The sequence below is a fragment of the Gallus gallus genome, chromosome 7 (genome assembly GCF_016699485.2).
Source record: "Gallus gallus isolate bGalGal1 chromosome 7, bGalGal1.mat.broiler.GRCg7b, whole genome shotgun sequence".
Classification (NCBI taxonomy): Eukaryota; Metazoa; Chordata; class Aves; order Galliformes; family Phasianidae; genus Gallus; species Gallus gallus.
In genome coordinates this window covers 6,489,830-6,498,078 of record NC_052538.1, presented here as the reverse complement: position 1 = coordinate 6,498,078, position 8,249 = coordinate 6,489,830, and positions in this window count along the sequence as shown.

Below are 8,249 nucleotides of genomic sequence, written 5' to 3'. Positions count from 1 at the left end.
CCATGGGTTCCCACCTTACTTTCCTCTGGAGAAAAGGGTATTTGAGAGCAGTGGGTGAGTCAGAGCCAGGCTCACTCCCACACAGCTTCACTATTTTGGCTCCTGTGTGCTCGCACGGCTGCTCCGTCACCCTGTTTGCCCCCAGCCAAGGCACACAGACACAGAGACAGCAGGGCACGGCATTTTGGGGGACCCACATGTGGCATTGGGGCTGCACGGTGCCCATTCCCAGCACCGCAGCACAGGGAATTATTTCCATGCATGGGGACACCAGCATGGCGCAGCAGTCAACGGCATCCCCTTATTTCAGGATGCAGAGCACTCCATGACGTCCTTCACTCCCATATGGTGTCTGAGGCTTCTCCTGTTGAGAAGCTAGAGCCCCGGCAGCCAAACTGCCTTTCTACCTCTCTGCTATTTGACTTGTGGTGTTAGAAGACTGATAAACACAGCAGAAATTTGGTTTTCAGGAGACTCCTAGTAAAAGCCTGCCTGCCAAAAGAGAAGAAAAATGTGAGCTCAGTGCGTGGCACAACCTCACTGCCAGAGGTGTTTCTTTGGCATCAAATAGCTGAGCCTTCTTTGAGGAATTCAGCATAAAACGTGCGAGGTGGAGAGTGATACAGAGTTGGCATTTGGGTGATGTTCTGGCACAGAGGGAGCCCATGGCCATGCTGGCAGAGAAGCCAGGAGCTGCTGGCCGGCATGGACACTGTGCTGCAGCTTGTCCCATTTTACCTCTCTGGCAGGCTCTTCTCCAGTCTGCTTTTGGTGGTGACTGGAGGTTCACTGTTGCTTATGGTGATCTGGAAGGGCAATTCTTGCCTTCCTCCAGGAGCCAAACTCAAATCTGAACCCTGCAGATGCAGCCATGAGCCTCTGGGTGTTCCCCACAGCGCTTTCAGAAGGTGGGCAGCCTTGGCTTACAATGCATGCATTTCCCCAATCAGAGGAAGGTGTGGTGCTTCATTTCCAGGCTGGAAGAGCATTTGTTTCTCCACTCCTTGTCATTCACTGCTCTGTTTCTGCATGGCTGGATGCTAGGACTTAGCATGCTAAAGATAAAAGGGTGGAATTTAATACTCTCAAATTGCTTGCATTCCAAAACCTGGTATGGAATCCCTGCTTATGCTTAAATAATCTGTGTGTTTGAGTGAAGGATTATGAACTGGCAGAGGAGGCAGTACTTTGTTGCTCACAGGGAAGTGCATAAGGGAGTCCTTGGGGAAGTCAGCTTGCTGTGGAGCAGAAGGGTCAATCCAGGGATGCTCCCAGCAAGCTCCAAATGAGAGCAAGAGCCAGGAGACAGCTGCTCACAGAGGAAGGGGAAGCAATAAATAGTGAGAAATAACATTTAATTCTCACTCCTACTAGTCTGGGAAAGAAGATCTCTGATGGTTCCTCCTAGTGAAATCCTGCACCTCTAATGCCTGGAGTAGAGGCACCCATGGCCTGGCTGTGGTTGGTTATTGTTTGCTCAGGTACAGAACAAGCCTGTGTAACAGAGATCAGAGCCTCCCTGCTGGGCTGGGCTGGGCTGGGATGCAACCCTGGTACAGCCCTGGTGGTACTAAGCATAACACTCAAGGTGTGGTCTCAGCAGTGCAGTGTACAATAGGGACCTTCCTTAGTACTGCCTTCTCTAGTGCTGCTGGCTGCACTGCTCCTGATGCAGGCCAGGTTTCCCATCCTTTTGATGGAATTGAAGGAGTTGATTGCTGCTGAAATGAAATGCCTTGGCTCCAGGTGCCATTTTGACACCTGGAAGCATGTGCCAAATCTACCAGGGCTCTTCTACCTCCTCCTCCAATTGTCAGCCTACTACCACCCTTCCTCTGCAGCTCTAATGGAGAAGCCAGCCAATGCATATGTTGTGCAGAGCTGCTCCTCTCCAACTGGTCCCTCTCTGGTACCACTCTCTGTTCTCTTGTTTCCTAAATGTTAATTTGAGGCACACCAGGTAAACACCCAGTAATACTTCGGCAAATACAGGCTGGGAGAATGATTGCACAAGTCACATGTGTTGGAACGAGGACTCACTACATGGCCAGCATCAAAGCTATGAAGAGAGGAATGAAACAGTATTTCCCACGTAACTACCGTGGTGCTGCATGCCAGTTACTACATATTTAAATAGTAAACAGGCACTGTCTAAACAAAAGAGACTGAAGGGTTAAAATGCAACAGTGTGATGAAGGGGGAAGCAGAAATGTCCTTCCATGTCTGCACAACCCCAGCACCCATCAGGAGGGGGCACCCCACATTTAGCCCCACGTGCAGCCAGCCCCCAAATCCTGCTCCCCACGACAATGTACTGCCCGTTCTGCTGCTTAGGGGTTGCTTTAAAACCAGCGGTGATTCCTTTTGCTGCATCTCTGCCGTCGTGTTCCCGCTGCTGTGACTTGTCCCCGCCTGACTCCCGTTACAACTAATTAGCACCTTGACATTTACCCAGTGAGGGAGGCAGCCTTGATGTTTGCGAAAGAACAGAAGGCACATCTGTCTGCATGATCCATCTGAAGAGGAGGAACACGGCGATGTGGTGTTTATAGCAAGCAGTTGGGGGAGGAATTAATTTACAAAATTTTTTGAATGAAAACAATTCCAATAACTTCAGTGCCCTCTCCCTCCCACGTCAGCTGTTTACAAACTGTTGAGTTGAATCTGTCCCACATGTCCTTTGAACCCAGCAGTAACGGAGGAAAAACTTGAAATGCATCCTGAAAAGAGCTAATTTTGAAAAAGAAAAAAGAAAAGAAAAGAAAAAGACTGCCCATGGAGTTCAAACAACTTGTCTTGCTTTAGCTTACAACAATTGTTATGCACTTAGACACTGCTACCAGAACCAGATTTAATTGACTCCGTTTTGCTCTTTAGCCTCATTAAAGTGGAATGTAGCTGTTCCTCGCTGCTTGCTGTTTCTTCCCCCTCCGCACCCACCCCATGAAGGTGCAGTGATTAATTTCGTTATGGCAGCAGACCCGTGATGTTGGAGTTCCCAACTGTCATGGTGATGGAGCTGGATGTCTCCTCCTGCCCAGCCCTGTCCTTCCTCTGGAGGGAGGCTATGCCCGGTGATACAGAGCACAGAGACTTCTAAGGGTCTGAAAACACTTCCCCAGCTTTACCTGGGATGTGAAGGTAGGGAGAAAGACTCTGAACCTTTTGATTGTGATTTCAGCTACCGTGGTCCAGTACCCATCACTCAGGTGTCAGTGCCCCCATCTGAAACTCAGACTGCCGGAAAGCAGCAGTTTTCTTAGGTATGCCTCCAATTCCTGATGACTCGTTCCTGCTTCTAAGCAAAGGGAGGGGGCTAATTGAAGGGAAAGGGTTGCAATTAAAATGATTCTTGTCATTTTTTTTTTTTTTCTCCTTAAGGAAATCTCTGGCTCATTAGCATCGTGTAGCTATCTCCTGCACGACGTCCCTTGAAGCGCTCTAGAATCAAAGCTGATCTCTGCCCCCTGGTATTTAGTGATCTGCTGCAGCCAAGGCTGATGGTGAAGAAAGAGGGAAATAATTGGCTTCCCCACCCCTTTTTTTTTGCAAGGAGATGATGGAGGGAAGGCCAGAACTAGAAGTGGGGCAAAGTGATGGGATAGCATCTGCACAGAGATGGCTGAGGCTTGGGGCTCACTGCTTGCAAGTAAAAAGAACTGCCCACGTGGTCATAGTGGGGCTGGCTGGATGAGATATCAGAGTGCTGAGCCCAGTGGGAACAAGCCCTCAGCTTGGTGCGGTTCGTGGGAAGGAGCAATGCATGTTTACCTCTCCATCCAAACTTCTTCCAAAGTCAAGATGTGAAAATGTCCTTGGTGGCTCTAAGTCAGGGCATGGCCACGCAGAGTTTGGGACAGAGGGCGTCTCTGAATGCCCACGGGAGGCCAATGAGCGTGGGTGACTTCAAGCTTTCTCTCAGCCAGAAGGCACCTGTTTCAAGGGGTTGAGGTTTGCTTTGCTTGGTCCTGCATTCACACAACCTACAGGCCAAACAGGAAAAGCACACAAATAATTCTGGGAGGCTACCCTTGGATCTGACTGCTGGTCCATTTGCAGTGAGTATCATGATGGTGAACATAGTACTTGGTCATGGGATTCTGGAGGTTTATCCTCTGATATCAGAACAGCACAACAACCTGCTTTGTAGGCCTATGATGTGCATCTCAGAGATGTTTGGTACCTTCAGTCCCCTAACTCAGAATGCTGCCCAGCCTCAGAAGGACTGTGGAGGTTTTTCAATCTAAGAAATTCTGTTCTCCGATGGACTGGACCAGACTCTAGTGGCTCCCCTGCCTTTTAGGATTTATTCTGGAGGAGCCTGCTTGCAGATGGGAGGGGGAAATGCATTGCTCTGCTCAGCTGTCCTTCATGCAGTGAGACACAGGACTCCATGCTCTCATTCCACATGCCAACAGCAGATATTAGGCTCATATACCATTGCATGTTGCACACAGGGACATATACAGAGGGCACGACTGATGTGGAATAAGGTGCTCAGGATAATGATTTATATTGGGCTGCCACTCCCCCATGTTGTTGAACATCTGCTTAAACACACGAATTAACACATTTACCAACAGTGCTTTGATTAAGGGTAGAGCCTTATTTTACAGTGAAAGCTAACCTGAAACATGCAGAAAGAGGGAAGGGAAGGAGAGAAACACGTGCAGCATAGTAAGCAGCTGCGTTTTGAAGGCTCTGGGGTGGCTTTTCTTTATACTCTGCCTTGTTGGCTGCTTCTAGCAGCATTGCCCATAGCAACCCTGCCTGGAGCAAGTGAGGCTGCTCCAATCCCACGGGTGTCCCTGCAGCGAGAGAGGGACCCAAATTTCCCCCTGGCCCTGCTGAGCAGCGCTCATGCCCAGCATCCATCTGGGAGGAGGCAAGGGATTGCCCATCCATCAGGGCTGCTGAATGAGAGCTACACCTCTCCTGGCTGTGAATTCAGCCAATCTACAAACCTTCCCCTTTTATATTAGCAACTTTCTCCATGTAGCCACGTTCCTGTGGGTTGGGGTTGAATGAAGAGAAGCTCCTCTTTTAATTTTTGCTGTCAGGAGTAACGGGTAAGTGTAGGAGGAGGAATATTAATCATACCCAGCAGGCATTCTTCAAACTTAGAAACAGCATAAGGAAGGAGCCCAAATGATTTAAACATTGCGGGGACCATTTGTATGGGAGTCTCATGCTTGAAAACGTGCAGAATACTCTTTTTATTTTTTTCACCCCAATTTAGTTTAAAGGGGAAGTTATTGCTCTCCCACCCTCTCTCCGCAGAGCGGGTCACTTCCGTTAAGAACTCCTTCTTGTCAATCCTCTGCTTCTTTTCCTAATTTCGTTCTATTTCTGGGTGCAAAACAAAATGGGGGACAGCGTTACATTTCTGTTACTTCTGATTTTTCTGCTGACTTTGTGGTAGCATGGCATAGCCCTGTGGTGAGAGGGTTGTTCCAATCCCTCTCTTGGGCGTGGAGAGGCCTCAGACCTACCTGCTGCCCTGCATAGGAGCAGGGTGCCTGATGGCTCACCTTGCAGTCACAGACATCACTGATAGGGCACAGCATCTCTCAGCCTGAGGTCATCGGTCCTCACTGCATGAGCCTAGGTGAAGAGCAGCATCCTCCTGGGCCTCTTTCTCTTCCCCTTTTTCCTTTCCTCAATGCATTTTTTCAGGAAGAGAAGCCCACAGACAAGGGCAACTAAAGGTCAACGAGGTGACCTTTAGTGGTCCTGAAGGCTGCCTAGATTCTCTAACAGGGTTGGAAGACTTTCCATCTCCCATCCTATTGGCGTAGAGTGAGGTGACCTCCTTCACTGGACAAAGTGCCCTTATTCCAGGTCAGCCCACTCCCTGGGGTCTGTCCAGGGACAAGGCACGAGGCACCAGCCCTTCTCCCACCTCCTCCCTTCTGTTTGGTTAATGTATCGCAGAAGCCTTACTCAGACCTGCAGGAGACTACAGGGAACATCACTGCACTGCTGTGCAAAATTGCTACTCTCTTGTGTCTCTCCACTGCTGAAATTGGTTAAGAGCATCTGACTGTGAACCAAATTTCCTCTCCATCATCTCCTTAAGCATACAGATTGGCAGATTTTGCCACCCCTCAAGCATGAGTTTTAAAATAAAATAAAATAAATAAGTAAAAACAACAACAACAAAAAAAAAACCTCACTTGTTCAGAGAGCTAAAATCCTGCAATGAGTTTTCTCAAACAAAACAGAGCAGTCCTGGTGCAGACCCCACATAGGATGCTGGAGAGCTGGGCTTTCCGAGCGAGTGGGCTTCTGCTTTTTGTCAGCAGATCATCAAAACAGATGCGCTAGTGCAGCATTTTGGGGTTTGAGACAAAACTTCATTCTCCCAGCTTAATCTGCTTCCTTGCAGAATTCCCAGCCGCTTCTGGTAAGGCATTCCAAGCGCAGAGCTTGTGGGAGGCTGTGGCATTCCTCACTTACAGAAGTTTGAGCCCTGGTTTCACATGTGCAAAATGAGTTTGTCCTCCTAAATTGGTGTATGCTCTTTTCCAGGAACGCAGGGTTGGTTTGGGCCAGGAAATGTGTCCACAGAGTATGTTGGAGGCGAAAACACTAGGCAAAGGGGATTACAAAGCTCTTTTGAAACTGATCAGGTATGGCATCATGAGCCAAAGGAATTTATGTACTTAGGGTTCAGAAAATTCCAGAAACCTCCTGCTGTGCTCTGAGTCTCTGTCTCAGGAGCTGTGGGCTCTCCTCACTCTGCTTCCAGCCCTGTGGCAGAAGCACCCCAAGCAGCAGCACAGAGAGCAGCAGGCTGTAATTTGCCAACAGGGCTGTGTACCTCAATGAGTGCTTCCTACGTGTCTATAGGAAGATTATCCTATCAAGTCCCATGCTTCTCTGAAAGGTAAGTATTTAAAACATGACTAACGCTGATAGATGCTATTATTCTATTTTATTCTCCAGCTTGTGAGTAATGTCTCATTATAAATGGGGACGCATTCAGAAAAACATCATCTCCCTGCCGGAACGTGGGCTCTGCTGGCACGTGGCTGCTGTGCCTACGGATGCCAGGTCCCTCTCCTTGCCCTGAACACCTGCTGTCCCCCACCCGATATCTTCCTCCTCCCATGGCCATGACCACTTGCATTTTTGGGGTCGCTGCTGGGGTGATGAAGCAATGGGCAGTGAACCCCACTGCACAGCTACCAGGCCTACGAGCCATAGCAGGCCTGTAGAGGCCACTTTGAATCGCTGACCAAATAAAAGGCTTCCCCACTAATAAAAGCTTGTACCCGTGTCTGCCTGATCAGCAGGCCTGGGCTTTTGTGTCAGAGCTTCGGGGGATAAAAGTGCCACAGAGCACACATGCAGCAGTCTGCTCGTGGGATCGGCCCACAGGGCCAGGGCGGGTCTGCAGAGGCTGGAGGTGCTTGGCCAGGCCTCAGTACCCAGCTCTGCCTTCAGCCTCTCTCCGGAGATCTGTCCTGAGCCTTCCAACCAAACAGAGCTCTCAAAATGTGCCCATTTAGAAGCCCAGGTTGGGAAAATGTCTTGGTTGTGTTGTTAATCACCATCTTGCCCAGGTGTCTGTGTTTTGGTGGCTCATGCTTGTGTCACAGGGCTGGTGCAGATCTGTGGCCTTGTCCTGTGAGGCCCAGCATCCCTGGTGCGAGTCCTCACTAACCTCCATCCATCCTGTACACCCAACTCATCTTTCTTCAGCCTCACGCAAAAGAAACCTAGTTGGTTTTTTTAATTTCCAAGCGTTGCTTTTTCCCTCACCTCCTGCTGTGTGGGCTGGGTTAGTTTTTTTTTTTCTTTTTTTTTTTTCCCCTTCTTTTTAGTTTATATTATTGGAACATTTCCTCTCCTGTTTTTATTTTGAAAAGGGGAAGAGCGCCTGCATCCCCTGAGGTGTTATTACACTGAAAGGCTGCTGATTTTGACTGTGAGGCACGCTCGCACCTCCCACACTTGTGCAGTCGGTGACGCACACTGCGATCAGTGGAGAGGGGATGAATAAACCCAGCACTCGCTCCTCGCCTGCCATCCCAAAAAGAGGGGGGTGGAGGAGAGGAGGAAAAACTGGGCTCTGGGAGTGCAGTTTTAAGAACTGTTTTCTATAGAGCTAAGGGAAGTTGCTAAAATATCTATCTCCATCACACGGGCCTTCCTAGAGCCATGGAGCTTGTGGGACCACTGAGAGCCTGGCTTTGGTGGCTCTTCCCTTATGCTTCTTTCTCCTGAGGCAGTGCACTTTAGGG